Below are 16,136 nucleotides of genomic sequence, written 5' to 3'. Positions count from 1 at the left end.
CCCCAGTCCCAAGGTACTGGACTTCAGTCCTGCCTCCATCTTCCCAGCACATGCATTCCATTCTCATTTTGCCACAATCCCTACCACTCCCTTTTGTCCTACAGCCATTCACTGACATTAACTACCTGTACCTGTAGACATTTGTTTTATTTATTTATTTATTTTTTTTGCCTGTAGAAATTTGAATCTTTCACTCCAGCTTTAATTCAGCAGAAGTGGCCAAAAATACTTTTTTCTGATGTCTGTGCAACAACAGGCCACTTTGGCAGCCCAGCTTAGCGTGTCAATTAAACTGGGTTAAACTCCGGAATATACATTGGCATACTTAACACATTTGTTGTCATTATGGCTATTTCAAAAATGTTTATAAATATATTTCCATTGTTATTATTATTACCATCATTGTTATTATCATCATCTCAAAAGTTTTTATTTTTTTTGAGACAAGTCTCAATTTGTCGCCCTTGGTAGAATGCCGCGGCGTCACAACTCACAGCAACCTCAAACTCTTGGGCTCAAGAGATCCCCTTGCCTCAGCCTCCCAAGTAGCTGGGACTAGAGGTGTCTGCCACAATGCCTGGCTATTTTTATAGATGGGGGTCTCACTCTTACTCAGGCTGGTCTTGAATTCCTGAGCTCTGGCAATCCACCTGCCTCAGCTTCCCAGAGTGCTAGGATTACAGGTGAGTCACCACGCCCCACTTTCAAAAGAGGTTTTAAAATATATTCAAATCTAGGTGGGGCACGGTGGCCCATGCGTGTAATCCCAGAACTCTGGGAGGACAAAGTGGGTGGACTGACTGAGCTTACAGGTTTGAGACCAGCCTGAGTAAGAGTGAGATGCCTCTAAAAATAGCCGGGCGTTGTGGCGGGCACCTGTAGTCCCAGCTACTTGGGAGGCTGAGGCAAGAGGATCACTTGAGCCCAAGAGTTGGAGGTTGCTGTGAACCGTGACACTACTGCTTCCAAGGGCTACAGAGTGAGACTCTGTCTGACTCTATCTTAATAATGATATATATAATATCATCATATATAATTTATATATATAATAATATGTAATTACATATATATGTATCATTATTGTCATCATATATATAGTAGAGGTCATAGTTAAATATGGGAACTCCAAACCCAGACAGCCTGGAATGTGAAGATTAAATGAACTAATACTTGTAAAGTCATTAAACAATGACTGGCAGAAAATAAGAACTCCATATATGGTAGCTATTATCTTTAAAATCTGACCTGCTGGGCAGCGCCTGTGGCTCAGCGGGTACGGCGCCGGTCCCATATGCCGGAGGTGGTGGGTTCAAACCCAGCCCTGGCCAAAAAAAAAAAAAAAAATCTGACCTGCTAGGGTACCAGATGCCGCAGTCTGCAGAGGCTAAGAGGGATTTCAGAACACAGGACTTTCAGTGCTAAAACTGGAAAAGCCCTGAACAAAACAGGATGAGCAGGGCACCCTAGGCCTTCTGATGGTTATATTTCCCTATAATTTAACAGAGTGGCCATGGCCAGGCACGGTGTCTCACACCTGTAATCCCAGCACTCTGGGAGGCCAAGGCAGGTGGATTGCCTGAACTCACAGTTTTGAGACCAGCCTGAGACAGAGCGAGACCCCATCTCTAAAAAAATAGCTGGGCGTTGTGGCAGGTTCCTATAGTCCCAACTACTTGGGAGGCTGAGGCAAGAGAATAGCTTGAGCCCAAGAGTTTGAGGTTGCTGTGAGCTATGATGCCACAGCATTCTACCCAGGGCGATAAAGTGAGACTGTCTCAAAAAACAAACAAACAAAAAGAATGGCCTTTTGCATTGATTTTTTAAATGATGTTTGAGTCATAATATTGTTGAACTCTCTAATGTATTCCTATAATATAATATCTGCAAAGCGCTAATTTTACCTGCGTTTTCCTTATTTTACAGATTGGGAAACTGAGGCCCAGGGGTGCAAAGCAGCCCCACGTTAGTGGCAATGCTCTTCCCCAGCCCCTATCTTGCGGCATTTCCTTCATCGCTTCCCTGGACAGCTAGTAGGCACTGTTTATTTTGCGCCAATCACAAAACTTTGTATTGTACTAGGCAACACTTTAATTTCCTTTAAATTTATTCTCACACCAGTTTAGGAGGGAGGGTCTAAGATTATACCTATTTTAGAGATATGGGACACTGGTACTTGTCTTCTCTCTTGCCTGTTCAAACATATCCCTAGGACTATCATTCATTCATTCCATAAATATTTGCTTGATTGTCATTTCCTTAGTATTTTTCTTTTTTAAGACAGAGACTCAAGCTATCGCCCTGGATAGAGTGCCATCATCATAGCTTACAGAAACCTCCAACCTGGGCTCAAGTGATTCTCTTGCCTCAGTTTTTTCTATTTTTAGTAGAGACAGGGTTTCACTTTTTGCTCAGGCTGGTCTCGAACTCGCGAGCTCAAGCAATCACCTGCCTCGGCCTCCCAGAGTGCTAGGATTACAGGCGTGAGCCACACACCCAGTCACCTTGGCATTTTTCTTATAGGGAAACTCACCAGGTTTCTTACGTCTGGTTTACTCATGGAGGCTAGCCCTCTGTCTCTTTAAAGATATTTTTGAAGGCTCTTTTGCCCCAGTCAGCAAATGTCTGCTGATTTCCTACTACTGGGGCCATGTGGGGAATAACAGAGACATTGTCTTCAAGGACATAAGACTGCTGGGGGACGCTGCTCACTGAATCTCTCTCCACTGCACTGAGGTGTCTTGAAGGAAAATACTAGTTCTTTGCACCTCTGTGGCATTAAGAGGAGATCAGCAGATGGTGTGGAAACTGGCAAATCAAACTACAGTGAAGAAAGTGTGGCAGGAGTCTAGCCATGAACTGTCCACCTCCAGGCAGGGCACAGTTGGAGTCCCAAGGACATAAATTGGGGTTTCTTGGTCTTAGCACTGTTGACATTTGAGGCTGGAGCATTCTGTGTTGAGGGGCTGTCCTGTGCATGGTAGGATGTTTAGCACTGTCGCATCCTCTCCCCTCTAGATTCCAGTAGCATCCCCTCCACCAGTCATGACAATCAAAGTGTATCCAGAACATGACCAAGCATCCCCTGGGGGACCCCATGTTGAGAACCACTGGCTTACCTGAAGCGAGTTGAAGGAAGGGAGTGCTTACAGAAGTGAGGCACCCAGGGCCTAGCAATGGTGGGGAGCTGTTAGCACCCCAAGGGCAAGGAGAGAACAGTGTTACTTGACCCAGAGATAACTGGAACCATGGAAGTGAGGCCAAGACGGGAGTTGAGACCGTGGAGCAATGTAGCCTCTGCTAAAATTAAGCCAAAACAAGGAGGTGTGGGTGGTGTCATGAATACCCCGTTTCTCCCTCATCCTGCCCTTTAATCTCCCATTGATTCCTCCCTTTGACTGAATGCAAAGGGAAGTCAGAAGGCACAGATGCCTCCCAGAGGGCAGAGAGGACAGACAGGGGTAGGGATTGGCTGGTGTGCACGTGGAGGTGGTGATCAAAGGAGAGGGACCATCAAAAGGACATGGGGATAGGCCGCAGAAGACAGGACATTTGAGTACATCTCACAGGGTGTATAGGCGTTTTCCAGGTGGAGAAAACCCAGGAAAGGGCATATTACAGAGGGAACAGCATGCCCAAAAGCCAAGGACTTCCCAAAGAACCTGGCTCACTGGATTGTTTGTTTGATTGATTGATTCCATTCTGTATGCACTTGGTGAAAAATACAACATTCAAAAGGTTCAAAAAGTTGGCTTGGCGCCTGTGAGTCTAGGGCACCAGCCACATACGCCAGAGTTGGCAGGTTTGAGCCCAGACCAGGCCTGCCAAACAACAGTGACAACTACAACCAAAAACTAGCTGGGTAGGGCGGTGCCTGTGGCTCAGTGAGTAGGGAGCAGGCCCCATATGCCGAGGGTGGCGGGTTCAAACCCAGCCCCGGCCAAACTGCAACAAAAAAAAATAGCCGGGCGTTGTGGCAGGCGCCTGTAGTCCCAGCTGCTCGGGAGGCTGAGGCAAGAGAATCACGTAAGCCCAAGAGTTAGAAGTTGCTGTGAGCTGTGTGACGCCATGGCACTCTACCCGAGGGCGGTACAGTGAGACTCTGTCTCTACAAAAACAAAACAAAACAAAACTAGCTGGGCGTTGTGGCGGGTGCCTATAGTCCCCGCTATTGGAAGGCTGAGACAAGAGAATCACTTAAGCCCAAGAGTTCGAGGTTGCTGTGAACTGTGATGCCACAGCACTTTACAGAGGGCGACATAGACTCTGTCTCAAAACAAACAAACAAAAAAGGTTCAAAAGGTCATAAAATAGATAGGAACCCTTCCTACCACCTCTGACCATAGCTACCTAGTCTATCTTTCCAGAGGCCACTTTTCTCTTTGGTCTCTCATCACCTTTCAGAAATAGTTGGGCACACGCTAGCCTGAAAATGTATATGACTTATGTCACTGAAACTCCTAGTTCAATTTAACTTCATGGACATTTGTGGAGCATTTACTGTGCACAAAGAAATATGATGAGTCCTCTGGCGTCAGACTCTGAGCCCAGCTCTTCTATTCAGCACTGTGAAGCTTGAGGCCCACCACTCTTGACCTCCTATCTTCTCCTCCAAGCAGTGAATAGGCCTCCCAGGGTCCTGCCAGCACTGGGGGTTTGCCCTTAGTTATGTTATTCAATTGACATTTTGTGGATTAAACTGAATTAAAACTGAACCATTGGCAAGAAGTTAATTAACGCAGGTGCACACATAAACTTTGGGAGTGGTTCAAGAGACCACATGTTTTGGAGAGATGAAGTAGAGTTCTATCTCTAAAGAGCTGCATGTGTTGGAGCCAATGAAATAGTAGCCTAGGAGGGAAAGTCTACAGCATGGCCTAGATGGGGTGCTGCGTTGTGAGCAGCAGGTCAGCTCCAATCACCTTGGTGGGATTTTGCCTGCTTTGGACCTGTCCAGGGAAGAGCAGATCTTGCCTGGCTACCACTAGCGTGTGTCTGCAGCACAAGTTTAAGACCTGGAGGGGGAGCTGGTGGAGCTACAGAAATGGGGAACCCCACAAGCAGCCCTTAAACTTTCTGGTGCCCAGAAGGAAACAACCAAATCTGGCCACCAGATGCCAAGGCAGAAGTCCAAAGGCCAGAGAAGCCCAGGTCCCCACAAGTGGACAAGGATGGGCTCTTCCTTACCTGTCCTGCTTTTCCATTCTGATTCTTTCCTGACCATGCTTGCGTGTTGAGCACTTGAGGGCAAACACGCCTACCATGGGGTCACCTTTTTGCAGAGGTGCCAAGAATACACCAGCTGTCACCCCCATGGCTGCTCTGCAGGGACAGTGGTGATAGTCCTCACTTTGTAAGCAAGGGACACTGAGGCTCAGAAAGGAGGGACAGAGGTGGTGAGGTCAGGAGTATAAACTTCTAGTGATGTCATTGGGCATTTTGTGTCAAAGAATTATAGAGTATTGAACGCAGAATTAGAGAATCTCACAATCACGAAGTCCAGGAGTCCTGGGCTCCCGGATGTAGCCACCCCCACCATCCATTCACCACACCGTGGATGAAATGTCTTGATTGGGCCCATCTCCTATCCACTCAGCCCTTCTCTTCTCACCTGAGGTCTCATTCCAGACTTCTCTCCCACCTCTTCTCCTTCCAAACATGCATATAGCAGCTGGAGGCATCTTTCCAAACTACATACTAAGCAGACCATGTCACTCTTTCCCTTAAAACCCTTCACTGGCTCCCCTTTGCCCTCCGGATAAAGTTCAAACTCCTTGACATAGTTTACCAGGTCCTCTGCCATCTGGCCTCAGTCTCTTACCACCCCACCCCTCTTCTCTCCCCTCCTCCCCCAAGCTCATACCGAACTAGTTTTGGTTGACCAGATGCACTGTGTGTTCTAGCTCTAAGCTGGTGCCTCTTCCCTTTTCACATTTCTCAGCCCGGTTTCTGTGCTTACCCACATGACAAAGCTCACTGTGCATCTATGTGCCTGTGGACTTGTCTGTGTCCTCAGCAGCTCATGAGCCACAGGAAGGCAAAAAACAGTCTTTTTGTTTTTCTTTCTTTCTTTCTTATTTTTTTGTTACTGAATTCCTAGCTCCCGGCACTGTGCTTGGCACAGAGAGTTGTGATGAATAAATGAGTCACAAGATGTTCGAATCGCAGAATTGTGAACTTTTAGAATCACGGACTTGGTGAAACAAGACCCTAAAATCTCCAAATCATACAATCCTAGACATAGAGAGTGTTAGATACCAGAAATTAACAATCCTGGAAGCTTACAGTCTCAGGGTCGGAAGGTTCTTGTACAGGCATCTTGTCCAAGGACTATCAACTTCTTTGGAAAGTTTTAATTGTGCCTTCTATAGTATTTAATGTATATTTTTATATTTGTTCATATAAATATCATGTTTGTCTTTCAAATATTTTTGTAATGTGTCCTATATTTATGAATCACCTAACTTATTTATTAGCCACTATTAAGTGAACATATACTATGTATCAGACACTGTGCCAGGAACCTGTGTTCATCATCTATGGCTGCATATCAGATTATCCCAATTTTAAAACAATAAGCATGTATTAACTCATAGCTTTTTTTTTTTGGTGGTTTTTTTTGGGCCAGGGCTGGGTTTGAACCCACCACCTCCAGCATATGGGACCGGCACCCTACTCCTTGAGCCACAGGTGCGGCCCCTAACTCATAGCTTTTATGTGCTGTGACTTCAGGCATGGCCGAGGCACTGTTTGAGCTTAGATCTTTCATGAGGTTGCAGTCAAAATGTCAGCTGGGACCATGGTCCCCTGAATTCTTCATTGGGGCTGCAGAATTCACTTCCAATTTGGCTTGTCTGTGTGGTTGGCAGTTGGCAGGAGGCCTCACCTCCTCTCCATGTGGACTTCACGGTAGAAGCGCTTGAGTGTCCTTACAATATGGCTACTGGTGATCTAAGATGGCAAGATGGAAGCCACAGGCCTTTCATTATATCACCTCAAAAGTCACATTCCATCATTTCCACAATGTCCTGGTGATTCCATGGGACAGCCCTATTCACTTTGGGAGGGGACTGCACAATGGTATGGATACCAGGAAACAGGGATGGAGGTTGGTTACTTTGGCAGCATTGAGCAAGATCGACAAAGTCTCTATTCCTACAGCATTAACAGTTTAGGGAGGGAAGTGTAGAGGAACAATGAATCGATAAACAAATAGAAGATTTTGGATAGTTGTAAATGTGATGAAGAAAATCAAACCATACAATGAGTTGGCACAAACTTGGGTCATGGGCCAAATCCAGCCTGCTGTCTGCTTTCGTAAATTAAGTTTCCCTTGAACCCAGCCATGACCATTCACTTCCATATTGCTTATGGCTGATTTTATGCTGTAAGGGCAGATTTAAGTAGTAGCAATGGAGACTGTACAGCCTGAAAAACCTCATATATTTTGCTAAGTTGATCAGGGAAGGCCTTGCCAAGAGGTGGCATTTAAGCAGAACATGAATGTTTAGAAGGAAGTGGGAAGATCTAAGGGAAGATCTTCCATGGGAAGATCTAAGGAAAGAACATTTCAGACAAAAGGAATATCAGGGTAAAAGCTGTGAAATGGGAACAGCTTTGGTGGGTCAGGGAACAGGGAGGAGGCCAAGGGATGGAGTGATCACAGGGAGATGACCTTGGGCGTGTGATCAGAAGGCAGGTTATATAGGGCCTCGGGCCCTGGTAGGAGTTTGAATTTGTTCCAGGACTAATGAGAAGCCCCTGGAGTGTTCTAAGCAGGGAGGGGCAGCATGTGATGGGGATGGGACAGGTGTCTGGTGTGGTTTGGCCCCAACCTCTCAGCAAGATGGTGCCTCTGCCTGACTCTCTCAAAGTCACAGGTGAGTCAGTGGCATGGCAGTCCCTGGAATCCAGGGTTCAAAATCCAGTGTTCTTTCTGACTTTATAGATTTCTTAGATCCAGAAGAGACAAGCTGGAAAGGGAGAACAGGGAACTCAAAGTGGATCAAAAGAAAGGACATCCTGGGGCGGCGCCTGTGGCTCAGTCGGTAAGGCGCCGGCCCCCATATACCGAGGGTGGCGGGTTCAAACCCGGCCCCAGCCAAACTGCAACCAAAAAATAGCCGGGCGTTGTGGCGGGCGCCTGTAGTCCCAGCTACTCGGGAGGCTGAGGCAAAAGAATCGCTTAAGCCCAGGAGTTGGAGGTTGCTGTGAGCTGTGTGAGGCCACGGCACTCTACCGGAGGCCATAAAGTGAGACTTTGTCTCTACAAAAAAAAAAAAGAAAGGATGTCCTGAGCAGAGGAACCGTTCTGGGTCTCAGTTTCCTCCTCTGCAAAATGAGGGAGGATCCTGGTTTACTTGGTTTAAGACCAGGTGATTAAAGGCCCCAGGAAGAGAGTGAAGGGTGTGTAGCAGCCCTGATTGGGGTGGACTTGGCCGGATTAGGGTTGCTGATGTGGGCAGACGAAAGCGGTGGTGGGGGAGGGGGGTCATTCCATTGGGAAGAACGTTTCCTGCCACCCTCCTGTGCTTGAATTTTGAACAACAGAGCAGCTCACTGTCTCCCATGATGGGATGGCAGAGTTGGAGCTGTTTGTCTGGGGCAAGACCTGGGAGGTCTTAGTCTCCCGGGTCTGAACACTAAGTAGTCTGTGCACTAATCTGTATCCAGGTTAGTCTCAGATATTAGAGCACAGGATCTGTTGACAGAGAGAGCTGAGCCCCAGCTTATTTGGCTTGTGCCCTCTGTATCCTCAGTTTTATCATCTATGAAATGGGAAACCTGACCTAAGGAGCTTCAGTTGTAAGAGGCATGAGTGTTTTTCACTTTCAGTTGTAAGAGGCACTCAGAAAGAAAGCACACTGCCAATCGAATTACTAACTAATGCCTTCTTATCACTTGTGATTTTCTTTTTATCTTTATGAAAAAGGCTCCTTGAGACTTAGACTTTTTTTTTTTAAAGAAACCATATTTCACTTTTGTACATACATAAAAAGAAAAATGTAAGTGAGATAAATTAGTTAAAAAAAAAATTCCTACCCAGCTGCAGCGGCTCACACCTGTAATCTTAGTACTCTGGGAGGCCGAGGTGGATGGATTGCTTGAGCTCAAGGGTTTGAGACCAGCCTGAGAAAGAGCAAGAATCGTCTCTACTAAAAATAGAGGAACTAGCTGTGTGTTGCCGCAGGCACCTGTAGTCCCTGCCACTTGAGAGGCTGAGGCAAGAGGATGAGGCCAGGAGCTTGAGGTTGCTATGAACTATGATGATGCCACTGCACTCTACCTAGGGTGACAGAATGTGACTCTGTCTCAAAAAAAAAAAAAAGAAAAAAAATGTTTTTTTCCTAAAACTTCTGCACAGTCAGTACTTGGCTCATTGAGGTCACTTTTCCACCCAGAGTCTTCACTATCTATGTTTTTTTCGTGCAATATCATCTCCCATACTATTAAATGTTTTCATCATGCCACATTTCATGGAAGGATGCGCCACTGTTGCCAGGATTTTCTGCGGATTTTGCCCCTGGTGTTTTCTTGCTCTTATGGGAAGGTGTCAATGGAAGGTTTCAGGAAACAACCAGGAGTCGGGTGCCTTCCTCAAATGGGTCCTTCAGTTATTTGTGATTAAATGCAAAGGGAGTGCGGTTGTCCAGTAAGGCCACCGGAAATAATGACCAGAGCAAACTAGGTCATGGCCACCACCTGACCTACCCAATAGCTATGTGGGAGGCCATTGATTTAAAGACACATCCTAATTTGGAGATATTGTAATATGAAACAGGGCGTGTCATGGACTTTTTAGAGATATCACAACAACTGTTTGTTGCCTCTCAGGGTTTATGTGAGGATGAAATGAGGTAAGCCTGTGACAGGCCCTGACCACAGGCCCCAAAGTACCTGGCTCAGCAGAGGCCACTCCCTGGGCATTGCTCAATTGTCCCCAACTCCTCTCAGCTCAGGGCATTGCCCTCTTCCACCTAGCAGGCTTGGGTTTATGGCAACAATCGGTCCCCTGCCAGACGTGATCTGAAAGCCATAAAGGCTTTTACAGTTTCACTGTCCCCCTGAGATAAGCCTGAGGAACCCTTCCCAAGGCCGGGGAGCAATCTCAGCACCACAGGGGGAGGGGCTGGGGATTGCGAAAGTCAGGAAATGGAGCAAGCTTTATGGCCTCAACTTCTCTAAAAATACCATGTTCTCAGATCCTCAGGTGGAGTCTTTTGGTGAAAAATCCCCACCTGGAGCACAGAGGTATTCATTCCCTCTTTCATTCATTCACTCATTTGACAAATAGCGTGCGGGCCACACCCGGTGGATATTCTTACTTTGCCATGATTATCCTGTATGTGGAGCCAGAGTAAGTCATTTCCCCTCATCTGTATAAGAATGATAGTTCATTGCACCTGCCCACAACCTCACCAAGGTGACCAGGGAAGACAAAGAGGACATCCAGTGTACTTAGCACATAGTAGGCCTGCAGCAAAATCACTACATCCATCTTACTTGTTCATTGCTGGCTCCTTTTCCTCTTTCCAGCCTTGACGGTGGTGTGAGCCAGAGTGAAGTCCTCACTTATAATATATTTGCTACCTACACTTCCTCCTTTTCTTGTTTTAAGGGACAAGGTCTTACTCCGTTGCCGAGGCTGGAGTGCAATGGCACGATCATAACTCACTGCAGTCTCATGCTAGTCGGCTCAAGCAATCTTCCTGCCTCAGCCTCCCGAGTAGCTGGCACTACAAGTATGTGCCACCACACCTGGGCTGTATTCATTTTCTATAGCTGCATAACAAATTACTAATGTAGTTACTTGAAACAACACCCATTTGTTATCTCACAGTTTGGTGGGTCAGAGGTCCATATGCAGCATGATTGGGTTCTCTCTGCCAGGGTTTTACACAGTTGAAATCAAGGTGTCGGCTGGGCTATGTTCCTACCTGAAGGCTCTAGGGAAGAATCCAAGCTCATTCCTGTTGTTGGCTGAATTCAGTTCCTCATGGTTGTAGGACTGAGCTCACCATTTCCTGGCTGCTTGTTAGCCAGAGGTCTCTCAGTTTCTGAAGGCTGCCCACACTCCTTGCCAAGTGGCCCCCTCTGTCTTGTAAGCCAGCAGCAGAGAATTTCTCTCATGTGGAATCCTTCTCACACTGCTAATTTCATTTGTCAGAAAGAGCCCAGTCCCTTTTAAGGACTCATCTGAATGGGTCAGACTCACCAAGACAAATCTCCCCATCATAAAGTCATTTGGTTTGGGACCTTAAGTACATCTGCAAAATCCCTTTACAGTAGCACCCAGCTTAGCATCTGAATAATTGAGAGAAGGTGTGTATATACCCAGTGCAGACATTGTGGGGGCTGTCTTAGAATTCTGCCTGCTACACGACCCCCATCAACCCTGCCATTATCTCTAACTCAGACCACTGCACAGGCCGCCTATGGGCTTCTGTGCATCCACTCTTTTTCCATGTACTCCACTTCTTTTTATTATTATTATTATTGTTTTTATTAAATCATAGCTGTGTATATTAATGCAATCATGGTACCAGTACCAAAACCAGTACAATGTGCTGGTTTTATATACAATTTGAAATGTTTTCATCAAACTGGTTACCATAGCCTTCATGGCATTTTCTTAATTATTGTGTTAAGACATTTATATTCTACGCCTAGTAAATTTCACATGTACCCTTGTAAGATGCACCGTAGGTGTGGTCCCACCAATTACTGTCCCTCCACCCATCCTCCCCCTCCCCTCCCTCTTCCCTTTCCCCTTCTTCTTGGGCTGTAATTGGGTTATAGCTTTCATATGAAAGCTATAAATTGGTTTCATAGTAAGACTGAGTACATTGGATACTTTTTCTTCCATTCTTGAGATACTTTGCTAAGAAGAATATGTTCCAGCTCCATCCATGTAAACATGAAAGAGGTAAAGTCTCCATCTTTCTTTAAGGCTGATGTACTCCACTTCTAAAGCAGAGAGTGGCCTTTTTTTGAAAAATAACTTATTTTTATTTATTTATTTATTTTGCAGTTTTGGCTGGGGCTTGAACTCACCACCCCTGGTATATGGGGCCGGTGCCCCACTCCCTGAATCACAGGCGCCGCCCGAGAGTGGCCTTTTAAAAACATGAAGGCATTACTTATAAGAACTTCCTATGGCATTTACTATAAGTGGCATTTATTATATTATTTTATTATAAAATGTAAGCTCTTTCTCATGGCCTAGAAGGCCCTATCTCGTCTTGCCCTGCCCACCTCTCAGACTCAAAAAAGTGCTCAATGAGCCATAGGCAATCACTAAATATTTGTTAAATGCACGAATGAATGAATATCTTTTGGATTGGTTCTCTCTTCTACTCTACTGCCACTACCCTGATGCAGACGTTACTGTCTCTCACCTGACCCAGGACAAGCGCTTCTTCATTCATCACACCCCTTCCAAAATTCAGTCTACTCCAAAGCACGAAGAGCAAAAAAAAATTTTTTTTGAAACAGAGTCTTACTTTGTTGTCCTGGGTAGAGTGCTATGACATCACTGCTCACATCAGCTTCCAACTCTTGGGCTCAAGCGATCCTCTTGCCTCAGTTTTTTCTATTTTTAGTAGAGATAGGGTCTTGCTCTTGCTCAGGTTGGTCTCAAACTCATGAGCTTAAGCAATCCACCGGCCTCGGCAGCCCTGAGTACTGGGATTATAGACATGAGCCACCATGCCCAGCCTAGCCAGAGCAATTTTTAAATAAAGATATGGATCTGGCCACAGACTTCCCTGCTTCAAATTTCCAGAGCCTTCCCATTTCCAGACTTTTCTGCCAAGTATTTGAGTCCCCCAGCACCTGTGCACAGACTAGCCAGATGAGCTTCCAGGAGTGGGATGAAGGCCTGCAGTGGAATGCAGGAAGGTTTCAGGGACGCACAGGAATGGCAGTAAGTGACATTGTCCCCAGAGTCTTTCTCTTTACAGGTCTTCCCCTGAAAACTTTAAGGAGAAAGTGCCTTTACACTTATACTAACAACTCTGATACTTGTCAATTTCCATTTTTATTTATTTATTTACTTATTTTTATTTTTGAGACAGTCTCACTTTGTCTCCCTGGGTAGAGTGCTGTGACATCACAGCTCACAGCAACCTCAAACTCTTGAGCTTAAGCAATCAATTCTCTTGCCTCAGCCTCCCATGTAGCTGGGACTACAGGAGCCCACCACAACGCCCGGCTGTTTTTAGAGATGGGGTCTTGCTCGTGCTCAGGCTGCTCTTGAACCTGTGAGCTCAAGCAATCCACCTGCCTTGGCCTCCTAGAGTGCTAGGATTACAGGTATAAGCCACTGCACCCAGCCCCACAATTTTCATTTTTAATAAAGAAACAAAGAGCAGATCCCTGGGCAACTGCATCCAGCTGCAGCTTAAGAACATTGTTTTCCAAACTGTTTATAAAACCAGTGTATGGTGCCCCATGATCGCATTAATGTACACAGCTATGATTTAATAAAAAAAAAAAAGAGAAGAAAAAAAAACAAATTAGATTAGAAAAAAAAAAAGAACATTGTTTTCTTTTCACTTTAATTTTGCAATCACCTATTTACAGCAAATGATACTGTTTTCCTAGTTATGTCAGTGACCTAAAGTTTAAATAAAGAGAATAACAGGCCAGGATCACATCTGTAATCCCAGCGCTTTGGGAGGCCAAGGCCGGAGGATGGCTTCAGCCCAGGAATTTGAGGCTACAGTGAGCTTTTGATTGTGCCACTGCACTCCAGCCTGGGTGACAGAGTGAGACCTTGTCTCTAAAAACACAAAAGTAAATAGAATGGTGATGAACCAATTTAAAGACACAGCACTCCCCCTCCCAGGGCACAGCCAGCTCTCCCTCACTACCACTCACCAGACGTCCCCTTATTCCTGTGGCTCTTAGTAGCCAAGGGCTTCTCATTTTCCCTCCATGTGAAAATGGAAAGCTCCAGAAGGGAGCACTTTCTTCATAATCCCAGGATGACATGACATGTGGCTTTCCCCGTTGACATTTGTCACATGATGACCTTTCCCCAGTTCATGCTTCTCCTTGCCCACCATGCAGTGACAGAGCCAACAGTATCCCCTTCCATTCTCTCATGGTGACCCCTGGAGCCAGACAGTAGGCGCTGGATCAGCGGTGGCACCAGCTGTGGACCTTGGGCAAGGCCTTTCTTCCTTGAATAACTGCCTCGGAGGGTTGTTGTGGGGGTTCAGTGACATCCAGCAATGTCTGGCAAAGAGAAAGTGCTCAGTATGCCCTTGGTGTCATGACTTGGTTTCTTCCACCATGATCAAACAGCTACGTGGGACCCTGTGACTCAGATCTTAGATCATGTCTTGGAATTTACATATGACACATGGACTTGAGATACATGGATCAAAGGCGATCTGGGTTCTAAGCCCTTGGAAGTAGAGCAGTCGCACCTAGGTGGCATGGAGGGGCATTCATACTCCCTGGAGCTTTCTGTGGACTTTCAAGCTGCTTATCACTTAGGTCCCTTCTACTTCTGGTGCCTCCTTTGAGCCAAGGGGCTCCATTTAGGATGATGGGATAAGAAGCTTCTAGTAATGTGGCTCCGGCAAACAATCTTTGTCGGGGGGCTAAAAAGAGGAGACTCCTCAGAAGTCCTAATTCTTGAGCAGGCCATTCATTGGGTTGGTAGAAGTAGTGTGGGCTCCATTCCTGGCTCAATGGCTTTCTAGCTGCGTGGCCTTGGACAAGTTCCTCCACCTTTCTGAACCTCAGTGTTATCATCTCTAAAATGGGGATTTTGCCATTTGTCACCCGAGCTGATCTTATTTAGCAACTGAAATGGAAACCAAGCCTGACTGCCTGGCTGCCTGTTATGAGGTTTGAGATTAACTGGGGCAAAGGGCTGATGAGGTGGAGGGGTTGGGGCCAGAGGAATTTATGGCAGCCCAGGGTTTATGGTTTTGATATGGATTTGTTAAGCACAATTTAGGACTCAAATCACCTCCTCTGGCCCCCACCCACCATGTCCATGCTGGCAGTGGCATGGACCAGGTCTCCATTACAATGTTATTGGGAACATTTCCTTGTGCTGATGAGTGGAGGGATGGACAGTATGGGGGAAGGAGGGAGAAGCCCCAGGGATCAGGCAGGCAGTTAATGGGTGCTCTGGAGGCTGGAGAACTTAACAGTTTACCTGTCAGAAAGGGGCTGGTGGAGAGCTCCCTGGTACACCTCATATAACGGCAGCTCTCACGGTTATTGTTACCTTATTCTATTAATCCTGGCAACATCCCTTGAAGGAGATATCATTCCCATTTTATAGATGAGGCTCAGAGAGGTGTAGTGACCTGTCCAAGGTGGCATTGATTTCCAAGACTGTTATTCCCAGAATAGAGCTGTTGTCCTCTCTTGTTCTGGAGGAGCTAAAAGAGTCACCCTGCTCTACCCTCATTCCCAAGGGCCACATATCCAGGCATGCCACAGTCCAGCCATCACTGAATGCTGTGGTGTGCTGGTGAATGTTTAACAACCGGCTCTACAGGAAAGAAAGCCCTGATTTGTGTCATTGGTCAGGCCTTGTGGTATAAATGCTTCTACTGTGGCCGATTTCAAGCTACTAAGATGACATTGGCAAACGGGAAGTTGGGAAGGGAAGCTAATAGTCAGCTCTCACAAGCCAGCTATAATCACATCCCCAGGAGAATATGAGCCTGTGGTCTGTGGTGGCCAAGACACAAGGCCACCTGCCTAGGTTAGCAGGGGAGAGGACTAAGTGTCTACACACCTGGCTGGAGATTCTCAAGTGCCTTCCTTGCTTTTCTTCTTTTTTTTAAAAAAAACAACACTTTTATGAAATGTTCCTGTGGCTACTCATTTCCTGTTGCTGATAGGTTAGGATTACCAGGCTGGTTAAGGTGACCCAGAAAAGGGGTTCCACTGTCGACCTTGATGGTAGGTGACAGACTGTTGGACCCTCTTGCTATTTTTCCAGAACCTCTTCTCTTGTCTCTTCCCTTTTCAGGAGGGAGGATCAACTTTGACTCTCCCCACATACTGAGGCCCTGGAGTCAAGACACCAGTGTTGGAAGTCCCCCTCTGCCTCTCAAAGAAAATCGCTTCCCCTTAGCCCCAGTCTCCCCATCTGTAAAGTAATT

General features: G+C 46.2%; 1 long non-coding RNA gene across 2 annotated transcripts in view; it reads left to right on the top strand.

Annotated features, from left to right (window-relative positions):
* Positions 1–16,136, top strand: part of LOC128573569 (uncharacterized) — a 27,318-nt gene extending 11,182 nt beyond the window's left edge. For both annotated transcript variants that reach the window (XR_008376483.1, XR_008376484.1), the window contains one exon: positions 16,004–16,136. This is a non-coding gene — a long non-coding RNA (uncharacterized LOC128573569). The remainder of the gene's footprint in view (positions 1–16,003) is intronic.

Source organism: Nycticebus coucang, chromosome 21 (assembly GCF_027406575.1).
Source record: "Nycticebus coucang isolate mNycCou1 chromosome 21, mNycCou1.pri, whole genome shotgun sequence".
Classification (NCBI taxonomy): Eukaryota; Metazoa; Chordata; class Mammalia; order Primates; family Lorisidae; genus Nycticebus; species Nycticebus coucang.
Note: the sequence above shows the minus strand (reverse complement) of the source record. Positions and strands in the feature narration are given on the sequence as shown.